General features: G+C 63.1%; 1 long non-coding RNA gene across 1 annotated transcript; it reads right to left on the bottom strand.

Annotated features, from left to right (window-relative positions):
- Nucleotides 1-276: 276 nt before the first annotated feature.
- Nucleotides 277-2,324, bottom strand: LOC123381210. Its single transcript, XR_006587946.1, has 2 exons — nt 1,707-2,324; nt 277-1,610 (listed from the first exon to the last, which is right to left on the bottom strand). It is a non-coding gene; the product is annotated as an uncharacterized LOC123381210 (long non-coding RNA).
- Between the last annotated feature and the right edge of the window lie 6,023 nt (nt 2,325-8,347).

The following is an 8,347-nucleotide window of genomic DNA, read 5'->3' on the forward strand; positions in this document are numbered from 1 at the left end:
GATGCCCCCATCCCGACCCTCGGGGATGCCCGGGCCCCCCAGGATCCGGGGGTTCTCCACCCGGCAGCTGGGCGGTTCCCACCTCCCAGTGAAGCCCCATTTCTGGTAACGGGAGGGACGCTGGGCCGGCCTGCGCGGCAGGAGGAGGCCGGGAGGATTTATGCAGAAGTCAACCAGGAACTTCCGCATAAGCTCTTTTTTATCTAACAGATAAAGGCTTCACTGCAAATCTTCACTGCACCACCAGAGCTCAGAGAGAAGCGTACACACGACAAATGTCTGACACAAACGTGTTGACGTTCTTCTCTGCGGACGATCGAAGGGTAACGAGTTACAACGGGGACGTGCGGTGCAAACGAGGCTCAGTGCGGCACCCCATCTCCCCCTCCGGAACAAGCGTGAAGACGCGCTGAGGGTCCTTGTCACCCCACAGCCTGGTGTCCCAACTCGGCTGGCCCGAGCATCCCCCTCTCAGGCTGGAAGGGATCACTGGGCCCCATGTGACCCTTTCCCACTTAACCTCCGAGTCCCGGGGCCGGTGTCAGTCGGCCTGTGTGTGGGTCACAGCCGCGCTGTCGGTGCGGCCAATCGAGGGCCATGCCTGGGCCCGCCCGCTCGCCCGTGAACTTCCCCTGGGTGTGAAGGGCCGTGTGTCACCTGCGCACGCCCTACCGTGTGACGGTGCTGTCGCCCGTGTCCCCTGATCCCACGCTCCCTCCGTGCTACCTGGCGCGTACCTCGTGCGCGTGCTGCTAGCTCTGCCCGGGCTCCACCTGAGCGTTTACACCGTGACCGCCCGCCTGTCAGGTGCCCCCACTGGGGTGGGGGGTGGGATGCTCGCACTGCAGTCTGTGACGGCCGTGTCCCCGCTCTCTCTGGGTCACCTGCAGTACCTGCACACGGCCCGCTGTGGTGTCGCTCGCCTGTGTAGCACCCCCACCTTCTCTGCACCGCCCACACCCGTGTCCGCGGCTCCGAGCGCCCTCAGGTCCACCTGCTCCCACGGTCCGGCTGCTCGTGCCGCCTGGACGTCACTCCAGCTGCTGACACGCTCAGTCCCGCGTGTCCCGTCTCCTCGGGAGTTCCAGGGCCCCAGGGGGACTGAGGAGGCCGCAGAGGCAGGGGAGGCCACGGACACCAGGGAGGCCGGAGACTGGGGAGGACATAGACACAAGGGAGACCACGGAGACTGGGGAGGCCACGGAGGTTGGGGAGGCCACGGAGGTTGAGGAGACCAGAGACCAGAGAGGCCGGGGAGTCCGCGGAGACCAGGGAGAACACGGGCATTGCCCCTCGGTCCCCACAGCCCGGGCGCTGCTCACGTCCCCGAAGGTTGAGAACAAGCCCGACGGTGGAGGCTCAGGGCTGCGCTGGGAGGAGCACGACCCAGATGCGGCTCCCGATCGTCCCACCGCAGGCAGCAGGGAGGGTCCTCGAGCTGGAAGTGACAGTAGCCACCGCAGACCGGCCCTGCCCTGCACACTCAGGCACGGCTGGATCCAGCCCTCCAGCGATGGCATCAGAACGTCCCTCTCAAATCTTGGTCTTCGTCGGGTCTGGGTTCTGGAACCGAGGGGTCCAGGGAGTCCGTCACCTCACACCTCCGGGCCCTGCACGGTGACAAGACAGCGGCGGGCGGCGTGAGTCCTCAGCTCCTCCCGGAAGCCAGGCCTTCCCCTCAGCGAGCCGCAAAGCCCGACACTCACTGCGATTGGATGGGGTGGAGGCACGTGACTGGGCCTGAACCAATCCCTGCAGCCAGTGGGACGGGCCAGAGCCTTTCCTGTTGGACCTGGGACCAACGCTGATGCTCACTCTGATTCGTCTGGGCAGGGACTTGTGACTGTCCCGGCCCCAATCACCGTAGGCAGTGTGGGCCTTCCTTGACCAGACCTGGGTCCCCAAATCCCCTGCGGCCAAGGTGTCCCTGGATCGCGGGTCTGACCTCGGGGACTGTGTTTCCAGACGACACATGGGTGGACCTAGAAGGAAAGGTGGATGCTGGGACGCCGCCTGCAGGTGACCTCCACAGAACCTGGGTCAATGTCTCAGGCCCCAGCCCTTCCCACCCAGGGACCCTGACCTAAGGAGACGAGGGGACACCACTGGGGCATTTCCTCCTCATTTCTGGGCCTGGACTCACATCTTTGGGACCTGCTTCCCCAGCCCAGCCGGGACGTGCAGGCCTAAGCCTCCCGGACAGTCCTGGCTGGAGCCTGGGAGCTGCCCCTGTGCCGTGCCTGGTCCTATCCGGTCCCTGGTCCCTCCTGCAGATCCCATGCCCTGCTCCCCAAGCGCAGCCTCTGCCCTGGAGCTCCCCTGCCCCCCTCCCCAAGCCCAGCCTCCACCCTGCAGATCCCCGCCCCCCTCCCCAAGCCCAGCCTCTGTCCTGCAGATCCCTTGCCCTGCTCCTCAAGGCCAGCCTAAGCCCTGTAGATCCCCAGCCCTGTCCCCAAGCCCAGCCTCCGCCCTGCAGATCCCCTGCCCCCTCCCAAGCCCAGCCTCCTCCCTGCAGATCCCCTGCCCCCTCCCCAAGCCCAGCCTCCGCCCTGCAGATCCCCTGCCCCCCTCCCCAAGCCCAGCCTCCGCCCTGCAGATCCCCTGCCCCCTCCCCAAGCCCAGCCTCCGCCCTGCAGATCCCCTGCCCCCCTCCCCAAGCCCAGCCTCCGCCCTACAGATCCCTGCCCTGCTCCCCAAGCCCAGCACCTGCCTGCAGATCCCCTGTACCCCTCCCCAAGCCCAGCCTCTGCCCTGCAGGTCCCCTGCCTCTCTCCCCAACCTCAGCCTGGGCCAGCGCCCCTCCAAGCCCCCTCCTGATGTGCTCCTCCGCGGGTCTGTGTCTGCCCTAGTCTGAAGGCTCGGCTTCAGTGCATCAGCGTGAAGATCTGTGAAGATCCCAGCCTTGTGTGACTGAGTTAAGTGTACCGCGATCTGGAAGGACTGCACACGCTAATGGATTTGGATTTGTAACCTGATGCCTGGCTTTGGAAGCTGCTTCGTCATCCACAGGCATGGCTCCCTAACAGAGAGCCGCAGACTGAGGATGTGGGTGCCGGCGTGAACCCGGACGCTGGTGTTCTCCACTCCACGTGAAGCCAGAGGTGCTGTCTAATGAAGTGGAAAGTCTGGCAGAACTTCCAGAAGGAAGGCCTGAGACGGGGTGACAACAGCCCAGGGTCCTGTGTCCAGATGAGGGGAGCACAGCAGAAGCCGACCTCCAGCTGGCACAGACCGGAAGGTGCCCCACCTGATGCCAGGTGTGTGCACAGGTGCTGGGGTGGATGTGAGGTCGGGACGGGACACAGAGGAGGATGCGGTGAGCAGGGCGGGTCCCCCGTCCGCTGAAGCGAAGGACCGGCTGGGTCACCACAGACCCCCACCAGGAACCAGCCTCCGCTGTTGACGACACACTTTCTGATGCCCACGCTGCCCTCTGCCTAGCAAACAGGGCAGAGGTTCCACAGCCAACCCCCGAGAAGTGGCGAGAAAGGACAGGGATTGGGAAAACGTGTGACGTGCTCGAGTTACTTTGTTTTCTAAAAGGCTGTCCTCTTTGTGCCCTAGCTGGGAAAATGACAACATCTGAAGATTTATTTTGTTAAGAAAGCTAGTCTTTATGTTCTGGGCTTTTCACACATTTTGTAAAGGTTCTCAGGGACAGCTCGTTCTGTCTCTACGGGCAAGTCTGCTCCACACACCAGTATTTATTGTCTGGCCTGGGAACCTCTCCCCACTTTCTGGTCATCACCGGCTGCACCTGCTCCGGTACTGACCCCAGAACGTCCTCTGTGGTCTGGGGCCGGCGACAGCGTCCTCTAACGTCCCACGGAGAATTCTTGGATGATGCGGAGCCTGCGTCCGAGGGATGGGCGAATGCGGTGGGTACGGATGCCCCTCAGCGTGGCCCTGCCCAGATGTTCCCAGCGCCCCTGGGTGCAGGCATCTCTCCATCCTCTCTCCTTGCTGTCCCCTCATCCCACAGGAGGGAGGGAGTGGGCTCCAGGCTGCCAGAGCCCCGCCCCACCCCTCCTTGCCCCAGCCTTCCTGGGGACAAACCAGCAGATGCATCACTAGCTCCCCTGGCTGACTCCAGAACGCTCCACTGTCCTGAGAGGTCGGGATGCTGGCCTCCAGTAGCCCAGCTGCCATCACCACCCATGGCTCTTCTTCCTCCTCTGCCCTGTTTGCTTCAGCAGAGGGCAGAGTGGGCCTCAGAAAGTGTGCGTCAATGGTGAAGACGGGTTCACACCGGTCTGGGCTGACTCAGCCCGTGGTACCCTTCTGTAGACGGGGAGGCTACAGCTGAGGGGCCAGGCTCTGCCCGCCTCCCTGCAGAGCTGGGCTCCAGGCAGGAGCCTGGGGACACAACCTGCTGGCGACATGCAGGATGGCTTTTCCCTCACCCTCCTGCAGACCTCCCCCTGCATTCATCCGGAACCCAGCCCACATTCTCGGTGTGTAACCCGAGACAGACCGACAGACAGGGCCTGACCCTGGACCTCCTCAGCGTCCACCATCATCCATCATCATCGCTGTCGGTGTAGGCCGGAGGTCGGGCCCTTTAACTATGACACTCATGTGAGGTTGGGGTCAAGGAGAAGTGTGGCCAGCCCCAGTGAAAGGCACTTCAGCCACGCCCGCCGAGGGAGCCGCACACTCAGGGCGTCCACACCGCAGATCTGTGAGCAAACTGGGTCCTTGTATCCCCAGGCCCCTGCTGGGAGGAGCCCTGGTCTGTTGGGAAGCTGCCCGGAGCATCCATGGCAGGCGTCTGCTGGGGTCCTGACGTCTGCGAGAGCGAGGACGTGCCCCGTTTTGATCTTGTGTTGGAAGAGGGAGGGCGTGGTGAACCCCGTGTGCAGCGTGGTCAGCGCTCGGGGCCTGGTGTGGTGTCCGGCAATGGCGGGGGTGCGGGTGCCAGCAGAGGACGTGCGGGAGCCTCTCTGGGGGTGCGGCACGGGAGCTATTACTGGATGGGGCTGTAGGGAGAGAGTTCCAGAAACGCAGGTGGGGCCGGGCCTGGTGCACTAGGACGGGGTGGGGACCATGCGTGGTGGGCGCAGAGGGGGGCCCACAGGTCCCGTCCCCGAGCTCGGGCTCAAGGAGAAGCCCGCGCGGACGGGGACGAGCCCCCGCGCCTCCCGGCACTCCCTTCCCACGTGGACACGTCCAGGGTGGAAGCCAAGCCGCTCTCCCGAAGTCCCTTGCAGCTGCCCTGCCCCCACGTGACCCGCGTCCGCCAACCAGAAGCCTCCCGTGAGCCTCCGCGCGGGAAGAGAGCCGGGGAGGAAGATGGCGCCGGGGTCTATGAGGCCGAGTAGCCTGAGGGGACGGTGTCCCCGGCGGGTGGGGGCCGAACGGCTGCCTGGCGTCCGTGGAGGAGCCCGTGCACGCGGCCCCTGAGTCTCTGCCCACGACGGGCCGGGAGCGTCCCGACGTCCCCAGCGGCCGCCCAGGGCCACCTCCCAGGCGCAAGTTGAAATGCGCAGGCTCAGACCCGCCCGCACCGCCTGCGTCCCAGGCCACGTGTCTCCCAGGCGCAGGGGCCGCGTGTGCGCCTTGACCTCGGGGAGCACCTGCCCTGCGCCGTGCCCGGTCCCGCTGTCGGCGCTCCTGTCGCTACAGGTAAGACCCTGATGACGGAGGAGCCGCGGGCGGGACCCCGCCAGGGAGAGGGACCCGGTGTTCCCTGTGTGTGGCCCTCCTGCCGCTGGACGCCGGGGGCCACACCCCTGCACACTTAGACCCGAGCACGTACACGACTCAGCCGCGCCAATCCAGGAACATTCATTCACTTACACACACGGGCAGAGCTACAGAGACACGGGCTGGGGTGACGTGGCCCCCCGCGTCCCTGGAACTGCAGGAGTGAACCGAGCCTGCCGGACTTCCGCCCCTCATGCCCCTCGTCCCACCTTTGCACTGACGTTGGACACCCACGAGTCCACGGGGGCGGGGTGTGGGGGGAGGGTGCTGTAAGGAGCGGCCCCAGCCCCAGGCCGGGTGGAATGTCCTAGTTCCTGCCTCGGGGGGAAGGGGGGGGGGTCACTGGGCTCAGCTCCACTGGCTGCACGTCGCTGAGGATCAAACGCTAATAGGTTATTATCCTATTATCCGCGCAGGATGTTTGTGTGTGGGGGGGGGCCTGCACAGGGCAGAGCGGGCTGGGGACCCCAGGAGGCGACACAGCGTGTGCCATTCGTGCGCCGGCAGGGGCCTCGGCACCGAGAGAGGAGTAGACCTCGCGTGTTCCTGATCGGCTTTGAGTACCGTTTGTAGCCGGGCCAAGTCTCTCCCAGTAATCCATTTCTGGGGAAGAAAATCACATTTGAGAGAGTCATTATGTAGTATACTGCACTTGAAATTATAATTCTACGAAATCTCATTACGTCTAGACTAAAAGGAATTGAATTTTGATTATTTAACTACATTTCCTGTTGCTCTAAGGAGATGGCTGTTCTTCTGAAGGCGGTCTGCCCCATTCGTTAAGAGTGACGTTTTCAGAGCAGCGCTTGGGGGCTTCCAGAAATCTCTCACGTCTCAGCGTTTGTCCAGGGCGTCGTTCTGGGTCCCCAGGCCCCCTTCCTTTCCCCCTGCATTTCCCAGGCCCTGGGCTGGGCTGGTCTCTGCCTGGACTAGTCCATCAGAGGCAGTGGTGGAGGGTCAGGGCAGAGAACCCGGAGTATCCCCTCTGCCTGCACCTGTTCCTGCAGGGGCTGCATCTCCGCCAGGGCTGGGGTGGGCGCTGTGGCCAAGCGCAGGGAACCCCACCCCTCTCTCGGTCTCTCTAACCCCGGTGCTTGGTGGCAGGTCGCTGGGCTGACTGACCTTTGGCTTCTCGGCTTTTCCACACTGACGCCTGCATTAACCGTCCCCGGGTTGGAGCCCCCGCAGTGATTCCTGTTTACCTGGTTGGACCCTGGTGTGCGTGCTCCTCACCAGGACTCAGGCCTCTAAATCCTTCTCCTCCTCTTCCACCCCCATCCCTACAGACTCTCATCACCCTCCAAGCAGGCCCCAGGACCTTTGTTCATGCTGTCTGTTTTCAGGAGTCCTCCCTGCAAACCCTACTCCTCTTTGAAGTCCCAGCCCAGGTGTGGTCTCCATAGGTCACCAGTCTTGAGCCTGCCAGGTGCAGAGATGAGATGTGCTGGGTCCTCCCAGAGCCCTCGTTTGTCCCCTCTGGGTGCTCAGCAAGAGCACGTGGTGGTCTTGTCACACACGTTCACACTCATTCTTGTTTTCATGGTTTCCCCCCAAGTGTTCATTGATGCTGACCAGTGTTCCCAGCTGCAGTGGAGCAGGACAGTCTGGACTTCCTCAGCTGTAAGTGCGGAAATGTCAGCTCAGACTGGCTCAAGACAGAGACTGTTGACTGACGTGAGCTAGCTCTCCATAGTTTGTTAGCTTCAGGCACGGCTAGATCTGGGACATCAGCTTACGGTATCAGAATGCTGTCTCTTTACCCCTCTTGGCTCTGCTTTCCTCCGTGTGGGTGCTGGAGGTGCAACAGGGAATGAGAACTTCCGGTTGCAAGTGACAGAAACTCTGACGAGAACTGGCTTGAACACAGAAATGTTCACTGATGTAGGTAACTGACCCGTCCGTGGGCAATTAGCTGCAGGCACGGATGGATCTAGGAGGCCCGTCGGCATCTCTGGGGATTCTCTCTCCTCGGTACTCAGCTTGCCTCTGTGTCCGCTGCATTCTCGGACGGACGCTTTTCACGTGGTGTCAAGATGCCTTGGAAGGTTGCGAGGCTTAGATCGTAGTCTCGGAAACCCCGGCAGAAGTGCCTGACTTGTCCACTGGGTCCACGGAGTTTCAGAATTCTGTTTCCTGGTGTCCCCGTGGTCGGGCGTGAGTCACGCGTCCGTCCTTGAAGCATGGCTTGTTGCCAGGCACGCGTGGCATTGTGCACCGGGTGCCTGAGACGCAGGCCCCGAGAGACCAGACACAGAACTGAGACCACAGGAAAGAGTCTGGACGTGCATATCGGTGGGGGTTTCGATTCAAGACCGTTGTAGGCTTGCGCTATTGTGATGCGGGGAGACGGTAGGCACTGGTTCCCCAGTTTTCCCCAGCGGTGACATCTGCGAAAAAGTGTGGCACGACGACGTCACCACCGGGGAACTGACAGTGAGGCCCAGTCAGGTGGGGGGAAAGGTGGTGGTCGTCCTGGACCAGGCGTCCAGGACACTTCTCAGCTGTGTGTTCCCCGTGTGCCCTGCGCGTCTGTGGGGGTCTCTGGTGGGAGGGCACAGCGCCGACCGGCAAGGCCTTCCCTGAAGGTGCAGGTGACAGGGTCCTTCGAGGCGCGGATTGCCTGGGGACGTCGTCAGAGCCG

The sequence above is a fragment of the Felis catus genome, chromosome D3 (genome assembly GCF_018350175.1).
Source record: "Felis catus isolate Fca126 chromosome D3, F.catus_Fca126_mat1.0, whole genome shotgun sequence".
NCBI classification, from domain to species: Eukaryota; Metazoa; Chordata; class Mammalia; order Carnivora; family Felidae; genus Felis; species Felis catus.